This window comes from Scleropages formosus, chromosome 1 (genome assembly GCF_900964775.1).
Source record: "Scleropages formosus chromosome 1, fSclFor1.1, whole genome shotgun sequence".
Lineage (NCBI taxonomy): Eukaryota > Metazoa > Chordata > Actinopteri > Osteoglossiformes > Osteoglossidae > Scleropages > Scleropages formosus.
In genome coordinates, this window is record NC_041806.1 from 32,627,066 (window position 1) to 32,642,268 (window position 15,203).

The window sequence follows — 15,203 nt, forward strand, 5'->3', positions numbered from 1 at the left end:
TTTCAAATGGATAGAACTATTTGTGGGAGAAATAACAGTACTACTCCATACATTTATTAATTTAGCTGATGCTTTTCTCCAAACCAACTTACAATGTCAAGGTTACAATTATTTACCCATTTACACAGCTGGATAATTTAAGTGGAGCAATTCAGGGTAAGTACCTCACTCAAGGGTACAACAGCCAGATGGGGGGGAGGTGGGGTTTGAACCTGCAACCTTTCGATCCAAAAGCAGTAGCTCTAACCACTATGCACTGGTGGACAGACTGACAAGAAGATGAGTGAAATGGTAGGACTCAAGTACAAGCTAAGGAATTAATGTCTGTGTTGTAAGTTTAAAAAAAAAAAAAAAAAAAAAAGGATGTTCTGAAATAAAGAACCATGAAAGTAGTGGTTACAGGCTGTCTGTATGACTACTTTATTTTGAGCAGTACAAGTTTCAAGTTTGTCATAGACACAAGTACCATGTACATGTATCATGAAAATCTTCCTGAATGCTTCTACACATGAAGCAGTTATAACTAAGTTATTCTGAAAGGAAAATAATCATAAAAACAATGTATAAAAAAAAAAAAATCTTAACCTCATAACTTGCACTACTAAATGTAGATGGCTGTTATGTACTTAGAAACATATATTTCTGAAAACGCTTGCTTGGTTGTGCAATTTTGCACGGAAGTTTTACCAATTGCTGTGCATTTCTATGCGAGACTTTATGTAACTGAAAACTTGTGACACACCGTCAGAGAATTATACAACTCCCTTCCATTGTGTTTACCAGTGTTTGTCTGGTGTTCCCAAGCATCAGTGATCAATAAGCACATTTTAATGGGATACAGTAAATCAGCAAGAAGTAATGAATGGGAATTTGTGGAGACAAATGATTTTACTTTCAGTCCTTTTTAATTATAATGCAGCTTCAAATGCATAAAAATGTTAAGCCAATGTTAATGTTAACACCTATTCAGTAAATAAATGAAGTTATGTCTCTATTGTTACGCTTCTATCGAGTATAAATAATGAAGAAAAGAGTTGTCAGGTGCTGAAGAATGTTACATGTTGTTTCAAGCTACAAATACACATTAAAAATTCTGCCCAGCGTTCCCTGCTTCGCACCCCCGTTTCCCGGAGAGGCTCCTGCACACAGTGATCCTATGTAACAAGTGACTCATGAAAATAAATAAAATGAATTAATAAAAGTTTTTCAGAATTTTTTTTTGAAGCTATACCCCGAGAAGCCTTGGGCCAAGTGATTCTAGGTCACCGGGATCCTGCTCAGGACAAGCAGATATAAAATTACATGGATGTATCTGAGACTTTTACAGATGATGCCAAGTTACCAATAAACCGTACTGTTAATCTTTTATTGATTATGATATAGTGGTTGTGTCAACTTAGTGGGGTTTGGGATGCACCTCCTATCATGACTCAGGAGAAGCAGCAGGCCTGACTGCACTGTCACACTCACAGCAGTCTGTCTGACAGCAAGAAGCTCAGTTATTTGCACCTTTCTGCCCCCAAACTGCAAAGCAACGAATGAGCAGCACAGTGTGAACATGACAGTAATTTACTGTGTTCTTCTGTTTTGCTACGGGTGTGTCCTGCCTGGCTTGCACTCCGTGAGCGTGAAATTACATGGCAAAAGGAACAAGAAAATCCAGAACATTCTCGAAACCCAAAACCCAGTACTGAGTATAGCACTAACTTTTGTGTGTGTGTGTGTGTGTGTGTGTGTGTGTATGGGACACTGGCTCAGCTCGGCAATAACAGCGCGCGAGGCCTAGGAGGAGGTAAATTCGGACTGAATTTTTTTAATTTTTTTTTTTTTAAAGTGTTGTTTGCAGAAGGTATACATTTTCCTTAGTAAAACCACGTCTATCGCCTCGTCTACTGTCATACTACGTTACTCTTATTCCAACTGCCCACCGCTCAGTTATTCACTTTTCAAGCTGTCTCGTAAACAAAACAGATAACGTTATTACAAGGTTTATATACCCACACGTCACATTTATATAAGTCCGAGAAGATCATCACAGACGGAAAACACGCTACACACGTCACCACGCGCTCCCATTCGACGTGCACGCGCACGCCGCTTCCCCCTCCCCGCGTCACGTGCTGGCGTCTGTCGCCGATTCATCGATTCGCTTCTTCATCAATAAGTAGGAGAGACTCATATGCGTCGTTTGGCGCATCCATGCTGCGCGCGATGCACGCAGAAATCGAGTCGTCTTACCGCACACCTGAAACGAAAGCATCGCCCCTGCGAAAGTAAATGTGTGCGCATAGGTGTTTTCAAAAGGTGGCTCGCTTAAAGACACAGTGACGGCAGTTCCAAGGTTCTTTTTTTTCTGTCCGGGATGATGACGGCTAATTTAAAAGCTCTCACCGCAACAGCTGAAGCTACGCGATCCATATTCTCTCCAAATACACGAGAAGCGAAAGACACAACAACCCAGAGAGATGTCCGAAACACTCACGTGTTGCGGTGTATTCGGACGTCCTGTCCGCCGGGACTGGAAGCTTGGGCCCCGAAACGCCGCTCTCCCCGTGGTGCTCGCTGCCCCTGCTTTCTGCTCGGCTGTTGGCGGCTATATCCGGGCATTCCCGCGCGCAGCCCTCCTCTTAGCTCTCGGCGGCTCCGCGACCGTGGGCTGCCATCTTCTGGACTGACTGAGTTAAAATACCACACTTGCCTTATTTATTTCTGTACTTAGAGCAGGACGGGTCACAGCGGCATATACGCGGAAAGGGAACGCAGAAATTGAGCTTCGTGCTGTTAACAGTTCAGCCACATGCATCATCTAGAAATTTCCATACTGTGCCCGAAAGTCCCAGAGTTCATTTGAGGTTACATGCCACCTTTTCTATGGGAATAAAGTTCCACACTTGAATCAACCCACATTCTGAGGGAATTACTACTGTTATGGACCACAGCAGTAAAGCACGTTTACACGTCAATGCAAGAGTGGTCAGCATAAATCCCAGAACTTAACGAGAAAAAAAAAAAAAAAATCTTGGTTGTGGTTTCACAAGAATCATGTATATATGTACTCAAGGCGTTTCTTAACAAAATCGAGTAGCTGAATAAACACAGTTCTAATAAGTTTGTATCATATCATTTTACCAGAAAAAGGTTTCAAAGTGCCAGGTGACCTTACATCTGAAACACAGCAGAGATGTCGCTGTACATATCCTGTGAAGACATACTATAGTAAGGTACATTCTCTGAATGAACTTCAATCCGTGCTCTGGAATGCTGTGGGAGGTGAAGTTAGGAAAGACATCATGTAAACACTACCTACAAAGCACATGTAGCTAAGCATATATCATTACTGAAACACGAGTCGGGTCATGGTCCCATCTCTCCGTCAGAGCATCATGAGAAGGGGTATTGTGGGTGGCATGGTAGAACAGTGCTTGGGTGGTATGAGAGGACCTGGGTTCAATCCTTTCTCAGTCTGTGGTGAGTTCACACATTCTCCCTGTATCTATGTGGGTTTCCATCAGGTGCTCTGGTTTCCACCCACACTTCAAACATGTTACTCAGGTGGATTGGTGATTCTGAAAGTGACCCATTGTAAGCAGTGTGTTGGTGCAGCTATGTCTTAGAGAAATGGTAAATTAATTATAATTAACAGAGGTAACAAAATACACGCTCGCACCATCAGTTTCCTTAAACCGGAAGAGAAGAATATTCATTTACATACGTGCTTTATCAGAACGCAGCACGTACGAAGGTCATGTGATCAATACTTCACTAACATGAGAGCATACTGAATAGAACTTTCAACATAGTGTATCCAGCATTGTAAGTCACCACGGTAAATAAGGTGTGGGCTGATAACACTACATCATTTTCACAAGAGGTAGTTAGTAGCGTTCGGGTAAGAACTGCTACCTTTAGACTCCGAGGGTGCAGGTTTGATTCCCACCTCTGGCTGTAGTGGCCTTCAGCAACATATTTAGCCTAAACTGCTCCGGGAAAATAACTGTAGGTACCTTGATATTTTAAGTTACTTTGGAGAAAAGCATCTGCTAAATGCATAAATGTAACTGTGGCCTTTATTGTTTTTTTTGTCTAATGCTACAGAAATGCACAATAATTGTAGTATTCACAGAAATCACAGACCAAAGTTGTTTTTTCAGATGTCCAAAGCTCACCACCAGTTGATCAGCAGCTGTGTGAGTGACTGAGTGTGTGTTAGCAGCAGTGCAGTGGACTCGCGACCCATCCAGGGTGTACCTCGACTACAATTGCAGCCTGTTCATCCAGAATGGGCTCCAGACTACCAGGACCCTGACTTAGACAAGCAGTAAATGGAAGTGAGTGAGAATTTCAGCGGGTATCAAGTTGCATCCGGTGCCGACTCAAACCTGACCCATAGCAACCACTCGCGGGGTTTTCAAGGCAAGTCAAGGGAGGAACAGAGATGGGTGGATATTAAGTTACACACACACACACACACACACACACACACACACACACACACACACACACACACACACACACACACACACACACACATTTTCTGAACCGCTTGTCCCTTACGGGGTCACGGGGAACCAGAGCCTACCCGGCAACACAGGGCGTAAGGCCGGAGGGGGAAGGGGACACACCCAGGACGGGACGCCAGTCCGCCGCAAGGCACCCCAAGCGGGACTTGAACCCCAGACCCACCGGAGAGCAGGACTGCGGTCCAACCCACTGCGCCACCGCACCCCCTTCCCATATTAAGTTACATTGCCAGAAATTTATAATTTAATTTTATAACCTAAAAGTTTTAGAATAATATAATATCACCTTTTAGAACTGGTGGGACTTCTCCAGGTAGAAGAGTACAGTGTCTTCATAAAGAGCAAAGCCATGATCCTCTTCTTCTAGCCGTACACTGGACATAGTCTAATTGTTCCTAATAGCTTCTACCAAAGGTTCGGTCATCAGCTCAAATAAAAATGGAGAAAGAGGACAGCCTTGCCAGCAGCCTCTTCTGACAGGGAATATCTGACATAAAGTCATTTATATTAACCTGTTCCAAAGGATTAGAGTATAAAAGCTAAATTAGGATTATAAAGTTCTTAGTCATCCTTCACTTTGCCAAACCAGTGAACAGGAAACCCCATTTAGCCTGTCAAATACTTTTTCTAATTCGAGAAGTAACAAACACAGCTTGCTGCTTCTCAGTAATAACTTTTGTAATACCACATCATACAAGTCAAACCTATAGCTTTAAATAATCCTGTCAAGTTAAATGATTTTTGGATAAAGAGTCACCAACGTATATGACACAGATTTTGGTTATGATTTTAAAATCCAATTTGAAAGGTTGAAAGAAGGAGCATCCCAATTTATTTTTTGGCAAAGTCTCCTATTCAGTCCTGATTGCTTACCAGTTGACCCCATAAGCATATGCACTGTTCATGAGCTTTGGGCAATTTTCAATTTTTTTTTGTTGTCTGTAAGCATGTGTGGCTACCCTCTGATAGTCTGGGGTTCCCAGATGGTAGCGTAATGGTTATCGCTACTGCCTTCGGATCTGAAGGGTACAGGTATGATCCCTGACTCTGGCTGTAGTACCCTTAAGCAAAGTACTTATCCTAAATTGCTCCAGTAAAATTACCCAGCTGTATAAATGGGTACATAATTGTAAAACTATAAATCACTTTGGAAAAAAGCGTCAGATAAATGTAATGCGACCTACATTTTTGCGTTATGAGAATTCACCTTGCGAAGGGTTTTTCTGGAACGGGTTTTTTTCATGAGATGGGGGCTGTACATCATGTCAAAATCAAAGTGGCTTTATTGTAATTTCAACCATATACAGCTGGTACAGTATACAGTGAAACGAAATAACGTTCCTCCAGCACCATGGTGCTACATAAAACAACAGAAAGCTACTTACATGGGACTACATAAATTGTATGTGTGCAAGACGTGTGCAAACAGCACAAGACAGTACAGTCATTACTAAAAAAGAAATGAGAAACACAGTAAAAAATAGAAGATATTACAATATAATAATAAATACTACAGATATAAATACACTAATTAGCAGCTAAAAAATACAGTTGGTCAGTAGAATCATGGAATGATGTTCAGTACATTATAGTGGAATGGTGGTCAGTTGAGTGTGTGTGTGTGTGTGTGTGTGTGTGTGTGTGTACGCATGCGTGCATGTATGTGTGTGTGGGTTTGTGTCAGTCCAGTTGCTGGGTATTGAAGAGTCTGATGGGTTGGGGGAAGAAACTGTTACACAGTCTGGCTGTGAGGCCTGAATGTGTCGGTACCTTTTGCCAGACAGCAGGGGGGTGAAGAGTTTGTGTGAGGGGTGCATGGGGTCATCCACAATGCTGGTGGCTTTGGGGATGCAGCGTATGGTGTAAATGTCTGAGATGGAGGGAAGAGAGACCCTGATGATCTTCTCAGCTGTCCTCACTACCCGCTACAAGGTCTTGCGATCCGAAATGGTGCAATTATCAAACCAGGCAGTGATGCAGCTGCACGGGATGCTCTCAATAGTCTCTCTGTAGAACGTGGTGAGGATGGGTGTGGGAGATGGGCCTTTCTCAAACTTCGCCGAAAGTACAGATGCTGCTGGGCTTTCTTGGCTATGGAGAAGATGCTGAGGAACCAGGTGAGGTTCTCCGCCAGGTGAACATCAAGGAATTTGGTGATCTTGACGATCTCCACGGAGGAGCTATCAATGTTCAGCAGAGTGTGGTCGCTCCGTGCTCTCCTGAAGTCAACAATCTTCTCTTTTGTTTTGTTCACATTCAGGGACAGGTTGTTGGCTCCACATCTTCATGCCATGACATTATGGGCCCCTGTTCACTCAGCTGATACATATTATTCATCACACTGAAATGATAAGTGAAATAAGAAAACCTATAATTTAATACACTGAAAAGTCAACATTTCCCAAGACTTGTTTTGCTGATAGCTACCAGGATTACTTTTATAGTACTCTGTGATGTGTTGGAGCCTTATGGATCTCTTTTGTCTGAATACAAACACATTGACTGAAGCCGCTTGTCCCAAGCGGGGTCGCGGCAAACCGGAGCCTAACCTGGCACCACAGGGCGCAAGGCTGACGGGGGAGGGGACACACCCTGGATGAGAGAGCAGTCTGTTGCAAGACACCTTAAGCAGGACCCCAGAGCCGCCACACAGCGGGCCCCAGCCAAACCCACTGCGCCACCGCGCCCTCTCATACTGCTGCACATCATGCTTTAATTTCAGATGTATTGGAAATAGCTTTGGGTTTTTGGCACACATTATATACAATAACAGCAAATTTCATTTGTACAATATAATATTTTGCAATACCCATTGCATCCCACAACAACCGAATTATCGTTCTTTTCTGCAGTTTGTTTGAACTTGGAACACACACACACACTTTCAGAGCCGCATGTCCCATACGGGGTCACGGAGCCTAACCCAGCAACACAGGGCGTAAGGCTGGAGTGGGAGGGGACACACCCAGGATGGGACGCCAGTCTGTCACAAGGCACCCCCAGCAGGACTCAAACCCCAGACCCACCGGAGAGCAGGACTGCAGTCCAACCCACTGCGCCACCGCACCCCCTGAGGTCACACACACACACACACACACACACACACACACACACACACACACACACACACACACACACACACACACACACACACACACACACACACACACACACACACACACACACACACACACACACACACACACAGAGGAACAAAAAAGTAAAAAGTGATTTCAGAAAAAGGTTTGCAATGTCGACATTTGAACACTGGGTGGCAGGATTTGACCGTTTTGATTTTGAATTTTACGATTTTCATCTGACATGAATCCGACTAGTATGACAGTGATCCCATCAAGAACAGCTGATACCGGTGACACGTTTTAACTGTATCTAATTAGTGGTTTGGTAAAAATCTACATTCTGCCACTTTCACATAAAGAAACTTGATAGTCACAAAACAACAAATTTCGCAGTTGGCCAAATACATTTCACTGTTTAGATTAATTGCATCTGCTTTTGCAGTCTGAAATGTTCCAATACCTAACAGACCAGCATTTCTCATTTCAGATTTAAAGTATATTGAGGGGATAATCCTGAAGAAAGACTGCATACTGCACAAATCTATTTTTTTGTATGCAGACCATGTGTGTTAATGATCAGTCTCCTATAAGGACACATTCCAGTGCTGCTGGAACTGAAGCAGGAATCATAATTTGCCCAGTTATTAAATATCAAACAATGGATAGATGTCAGACAAACCTAATCTAACACATAGCTATACGACTGTGTCTTTTGGCAAAGCTCCACTGAAGACTTTGGAACAGATTAAATTTGAAAAGAGACCTCTCTCACTTTACTGTCTTTGTAAATTTCTTCAGACATAGAGAACAAATCACAAGGAGAAAAAGATTCTCTAGACAATGTAAAACCACTGTTCTGAAGGGAGCACTTTTAATCCCTTGTATTTATTTATTTTTTTCATTTAACTAATGCTTTTTTCCCAAGCAACTTACAATGATGAGCTACTTGCTATTACACTTACACACACACACACACACACACACACACACACACACCATCTGAAACTGCTTGTCCCATGCAGGAAGCTGGAGCCTAACCCAGTAACACAGGGCATAAGGCTGGAGGAGGAGGGGACACACCCACAACAGCACACCACTCCGTCACAAGGCACCCCAAGCAGGACTCGAACCCCAGACCCACTGGAGAGCAGGACCCAGTCAAACCCCCTGTGTCACCACGCCACCGCACCCCTTACTTACTATTAATTACCTATTCATATAGGTGGGTGATTTTAGTGGAGCAATTCAGGGTTAGTACCTTGTTCAAGGGTACTACAGCTGGAGGTGGAAATCAAACCTATGACCTTTAGGTCCAAAGGCAGCATCTCTAACCACCCACTGAGCCAGTTATTAGCAGAAGAAGGTGACCACTGTTCTAAGACTAATCCCAGACTTTTTTGTTGGACTAAATGTAAAGGTGCACCATTTCTTCCTGCCATTTTGGACCTGCTTAAATAAATTGACAAAATTCGCATTGAAAAATAAAAGATATAAATTGCTTTTTGGCTGGGCCATGTTTCATCTATGTGGTCTCACTGCATGAATTTTCTCGTTTTCAGTTAACCACTTTTCAGCTCTTCCAGGTTTGTGTTTTAAGGATTATGAAATACACTATATTGATTCCCTCTCTAATATACAGTATCATCCTGTCTGCTCCAGTCTGAAGCTGCTGCTAATATGGAATCGTGTGTCTCATCACATCGCTCTGTGATGGAAAGACTGCTGTTCTGAGCAGCAATATACAGTCTGCTGCAGGTCTAAAACCTGCAGACAACGAAGGGATCTGACCTTGCCTTTTGATCTGGAAACCGGAGTCGGGGTGTGATGGTAAGTGCAGACACCATGCAGCTGCTTTTGGACTGATTAATTCTCTGGTGTAACAAACCCCACGAGGAGGTCTTCAAAAAGATATTTTGAGTTCAGCTTTAGTGTTGTTAAATTTATGAGTCATATTGTTAAGAGCTCCTCGGACTTTGTTTTGGACAATTTAGTTATATAGTCATCTGGCTGTCATGCACTGTGAATCATTCACTCCTGTTTCTACGTCTTTTCATACTCAGCACAAACATACGCACTGTGTACAGGCCATAAGTGACATCTGTGCATATTATTTGGTTTATTACTGTTTATAGGATATCTGATAGTGTCCCAGCTGTACTTGATGGTTGAAGAAGCGGTCATGCTCTACATCACAGTGTGTCAGGGTAGACATTCATTCCCTTTGCTACAATGGGACCCATCACCATTCAGAAGGAGAACTCTGTGCTCAAGAAAAATAGAAAATATTGCATTGTCCCTCGCAGAAACAGATGAAAAAACCCCTGCTCTACCCTCTCCAATCTGGACTCACAGCAAGAGAAACGTCTTCCACCACTGCGGCTGCTGGAATTGCTAAATTCAATTTACAGACACAATGCCTCCGTGTGCAATGCCAAGAGCTCCTTTTCTAGCTGTCAGGCCAGACATTTCCCCACCACTGAGTGACATGCGTTCTGATGTCTGGAGGCTGTGACAGGCGAGGAGCTCTGCTCAGGCTGCCCCCAAGCCCCCAGTAATAGCTTTCCCAAATGCGGCCTTTCAGCTACTCAGATCTGCTGCTCCAGAACAGTGGCCAGCAGAATTGCAGAGCAGGCCAGCAGGACACAGTGCTGAGCAGATTAACTGCATTCTCTGATGGGGTCGCAAAGAATGGGATAGAAAGGGAAAGGAAGCTCACCTCGGTCGTGAGAAAATCAGAGACATGCAGAGAAAGAGAAAAAAAAGTTGCCACTGACTCTGCCTTTCTTATGTGTGTTGTCTGACTAGCCGCTTTAATATCTCATTTACATATACATTTACATTTCCTCATTTAGCAGACGCTTTTGTCCAAAGCGGCGTACATCTCAGCAAAAGTACAATTTATGCATTAACTACTTAACAATTAAAATAATTACAGTGCCACGCAACGCTACACAAACACACAACCGAATCATTTACACCTCAGACAGTTGCTGTGTTCTTCAGATACACTTCAGTATCACAGCACATGTGGTCTTCTGTTCATTTCAGTCCATGTGTGTAATTTAGCTAAAGTCAAGTTAAATGGAAATTATAATAATTGAAAGAACCACTGTTAGTTTATCTGACTTTGTGTAGCACCACAGTGCTGCCATGCTTTTTGGATGAAATGAAGATATTACCTTTCTTTTCTTCCAAGTTTTTTCTTTCATAGTAACTTTCAGTGAAAAATCTTATTAACATTTATGAGTATAAAATGTTTATATATCTCAAAAAATATATTACTTGCAAGGTGATTTGGAATCATGGATCTTCGGATAAAGTTTAATGCAGCTACTCATGTGATGAACATTGATTCACATGGTGGAAAGAAACAAACTAACCGTACTTAAGAATCACACATCTGCATCTGTCTCTCTTTGTGCTAATGTAATGCACACATTGTATTTTCTATGAGATGTACATCGCTTTGTTTGGAGAAAAGCAACTGCTGAATGAATAAATGTAAATGTAACATATTTACAAAGGCCTTTTTGGTTGTTGATTTGTTAAATGTCTGTGATAGAAAGCTAAATACATCCTCACCAAAATGCGGGAGAAACTTTTATAATGGGTGCTGTCATGGTGTCCCCCAGAGCGGAAGTGCTGGACCCAAGTGCGGAGCACAGTAAGGTTTATCAAGGGGTAATCCAAAAGACATAGTCGAATAAACAGGCAAAAGGTTACCGATGTGTGAATGAAATCCGAAGGGAGAATCCGAGAGTCGTAATCCAGTACACGGGTGAGAAGTCGTGGTAAACCAGGAAGTTGTGGAGATACAGGCGCGGGCACAGGGAAACAAGGAAGAAGGGGAGGGTGAGGACAAGGATGCGGGAGAGGAGAAGGAGGACGAGGAATCAGGGAAGTCAGGAGAGCTAAGGCAAGAAAGGTGAGTGACTAATAAGGCTGAACAAGGTTCCACAATTGTGTGCACTCTGCACTGTCCTTTTATACACTTGTCCCCTGATCTGCCACAGATGTTCCTCGTTGAACCGAGGTGGAGGGCATGACAGTACCCCCCTCCACGAGCGGCTCTTGTTGCTCGGTGACAACCCGGATGACGTCCCCGGGGCCTGGGCACGGCACGGTCTGGATGGTCTCTGTGGAAAGCTGCGAGCAGGTCAGGGTCCAGGATGTCTTTAGTGGCCACCCAGCATTGTTCCTCTGGCCCATAGCCCTGCAATCGACAAGGTACTGTAGGATGCCCCCTCGTCAATGGGAGTCCAGCAACACCCGCACGGTGTAGGCGGGGGCACCTCCGTCCTGGAGGGGAATCGCAGGAGGCGAGTCCACTTGCGGTTGATGTAGGGACGCGGCGCAGGACTTGAGGAACGAGGAGTGAAAATTTGGGTGGATCCTCAGGTGTGAAGGCAGCTGGAGACAGTAGGAGACCGGGGTGGCACGGCAGGGGTATTTGAATGGCTAGGTCAGCCTAGGGCTGTTGGGAGCTTGGGGAGAGGTACCAGATGGCAAGCTTTAGAAAAACGATCAACGACAGTCATTATGGTAGTCTTACTGTCTGAGGCAGGCAGATCCACTAAGAAATCCAGTACTATGTGGGACCAGAGGCGGTTTGGTACCAGCAGGGGCTCCAGGAGTCCCGCAGGCTTCTGGTTTGAGGGATTGACTTCAGCACATACCTTGCATGCCCAAACGTAGTCTTGGGTGTCCTCCAGCAGCGACGGCCACCAGAAATGCTTCCAGAGGAAGGCCTGGGTCTTGCTGTACCCTGGGTGGCTGGCTGTGGGATGGTTATGCTCCCATTGCAGTATTGTGGCTCTTATCCCGGGTGGCACGTATTGTTTGCCAGCGGGCTTACCTGGAGGTTCTGGTTCTGTGGCCTGGGCTCTGGAGAGGTCTTGGCTGAAATCCCACTACACTGGCGTCATGAAGCAGGACTGGGGCAGGATGTATTCGGGGTCTTGCTCTAGGAGCTCCCGGTCATGCATGCGTGAGAGGGCATCAGCCTTGGTGTTCTTACTACCAGGCTGATAGGTAACAGTAAAGTTAAAACGGGTAAAAAAGAGAACCCACCTGGCTTGTCAGGGGTTGATGCACTTTGCCTTCTGCAGATACTCCAGGTTCTTATGGTTTGTGAGGATGACGAAAGGATGACGAGCCCCCTCCAGCCAGTGTCTCCATTCTTCGAAGGCCATCTTCACCGCCAGGAGGTCTCGATTCCCTATGTCGTACTTCTTCTCGTCCTGGGACATCTTCCTTGAGAAGAAGGTGTATGGGTACAATTTAGGAGGGTCTCCCTGGTGTTGGGACAGTACGTCCCCTACACCTGTCTCTGAAGCATCGACCTCCACCACAAACGGGGCATCGGGATCTGGATGGCGGAGGATGGGTGCTGTCGTGAATCTTTTCTTTAGGGTGTCGAAGACACGTTGTGCCTCATCAGTCCAGGTGAGTCTGGCCTTCTTAGACTAGGTTAGGGCTGTCAAAGGGGCGGCCAGAATACTGAAAGCCCGAATGAACCGGCGATAAAAATTAGCAAAGCCTAGGAATCGCTGTAGAGATTTTACCGTGGTCGGCCGCGGCCATTGGAAAACTGCCCTTACCTTTTCGGGGTCCATGGCCACTCCATCTTTGCTGAGGATATACCCCAAAAACAAAACCTGCTTCTGGTAGAAGATGCACTTTTCCCCTTTGACAAAAAGTTGATTCTGCAGCAGCCACTGAAGAACCTGCTGGACCAGCGCCACATGCTCTTCCATAGATGGAGAATAGATCAGAATGTCATCTAGGTAAACCAGAACCCCTCAGTTGATGAGGTCCTCGAGGACGTGGTTCACAAAGGCCTGGAAGACATGAGGAGCATTAGCGAGACTTAAGGGCATGACCAAATATTCAAAGTGTCCGAGGGCAGTGCTAAAAGTGGTCTTCCACTCATCCCCCTCACGTATCCTTACTAGATTGTAAGCACTGCGCAGATCCAACTTGCTGAACCACTGGACTCAGTAGACGTGTTCTGGGGCTGCTGTAATTAGTGGCAAGGGGTGAGGATACTTCACCGTGATGTTGTTCAGGCCCTGACAATCGATGCAGGGGCGGAGACCCCCGCCCTTCTTCTTGACGAAGAAGAGCCCAGCCACAGTGGGTGAAGTGGATGGTCGAATGATCCCCACCACGAGGGCCTCCATGATGTACTGCTGCATGGCCTGTTGCTCTGGTATGGAGAGAGGGTAGACCCGGCCTCGGGGAGGTGTTGCTCCCGGGAGGAGGTCAACGGCACAATCCCAAGGCCAATGTGAGGGAAGTACTGCCACCTGCTCTTTGCTGAACACTTCAGCCAGGTCTTGATACTCGGGGGGTATGTGCACCTGTTGGGGAGATTCTGCACACTTGACCAACATGGCCCTGCATGGGATACAGAGACAGGTCCTCCTGCACTGCGGTCCCCAAGACACAAAGTCACCAGTGCTCCACTTAAAGACAGGGTCATGCAGGGCGAGCCATGGAAAACCGAGAATTATTGGGGTCTCGGAAGCAGAAATAAGACAGAACTGCAGCTGTTCATTGTGGCAGGCCCCCACTCTCAAGTGGAGGGGTTCGGTCTGGGTGTCGACGTACCCCCTTCCCAAAGGCTGTTCATCCAGTGCGATTACCTTCATCCGAACCCTACACTGGTGATGGGGCAAGTGGTGATCCTTGGCAAACCCTACATCCATAAAACAACCAACAGCCCCCGAGTCCACCAAAGCTTGGGTTTCAACTGAGTAGGGCTCCCAGGAAATAACCACGGGTACAGAGAGACTGTTGCACCGGAGAGTTCCACTCACCTGGGGCTCAGGGCGAATAGGGCATTGGACCCGGAGGTGGCCCAGTTCCCCACAGCAGAGGCAGAGGCGGCGCTGGATCTGGCGCAGCTGTTCGGTGGTGGTGAGGCGACCATTGCCAAGCTGCATGGAGTCGACCTTCTCACGTGGACGGAGTTGTCCGTCCGGGACCTGTCGCGAACGGGGCTCTCTATCCCAGGCAAGGCTGTCCAGCGTGATGGCGGTTTCGATGAACTGACCTAGTGTCCAATTATCGCCACGGAACACCAGCTCCTTTTGTAGCCTGGGATTCAGTCCATGCCAAAAACAGGCAAGCAGGGTGGTCTGGCCCCAGCCGCTGCTCTCTGCAAGAGTCCTGAACTCCACCGCATAGTCTGCTGCCAAGCGGTTGCCTTGAGTCAGGTCCATGAGGTGTTTGCTGGCAAGCTAATCAGTGCAGGGAAGCCCAAACACAGCCTGGAAGTGGGCTTTGAAGTCCTCATAGGAGGACTGGGAACAGTGCCCCCATGCAGCAGTGGCCTAGTCTAGCGCTCAGGAGAGAAACCATGTAAATAATCCAGCTTAGATCAGAGCGGTACACCTGGGGCTAACTGGAAAAGATGAGCTCGCACTGCAGCAGAAAATCAGCACAGTGTGCAAAGGTGCCATCATACCTGGTGGGGGTGGCCAGTTGCAGATCTTGTTGGGGCGTTGGCATGGCGAGGGCAGAAGGAGGTGTGCGCAGGGTGTACGCAATATGTGGCGGTCTCCCCTCATACTGGAACGCACTGATCAGATTCTGCAGA

At 45.8% G+C, this 15,203-nt stretch overlaps 1 protein-coding gene across 1 annotated transcript in view; it reads right to left on the reverse strand.

Annotated features, from left to right (window-relative positions):
- cnstb (consortin, connexin sorting protein b) overlaps positions 1 to 2,788 on the reverse strand; it is a 28,417-nt gene extending 25,629 nt beyond the window's left edge. The window contains exon 1 of the mRNA XM_018735335.2: positions 2,483 to 2,788. The gene's annotated coding sequence lies outside the window, so the exon portion shown is untranslated. The remainder of the gene's footprint in view (positions 1 to 2,482) is intronic.
- Positions 2,789 to 15,203: the final 12,415 nt, after the last annotated feature.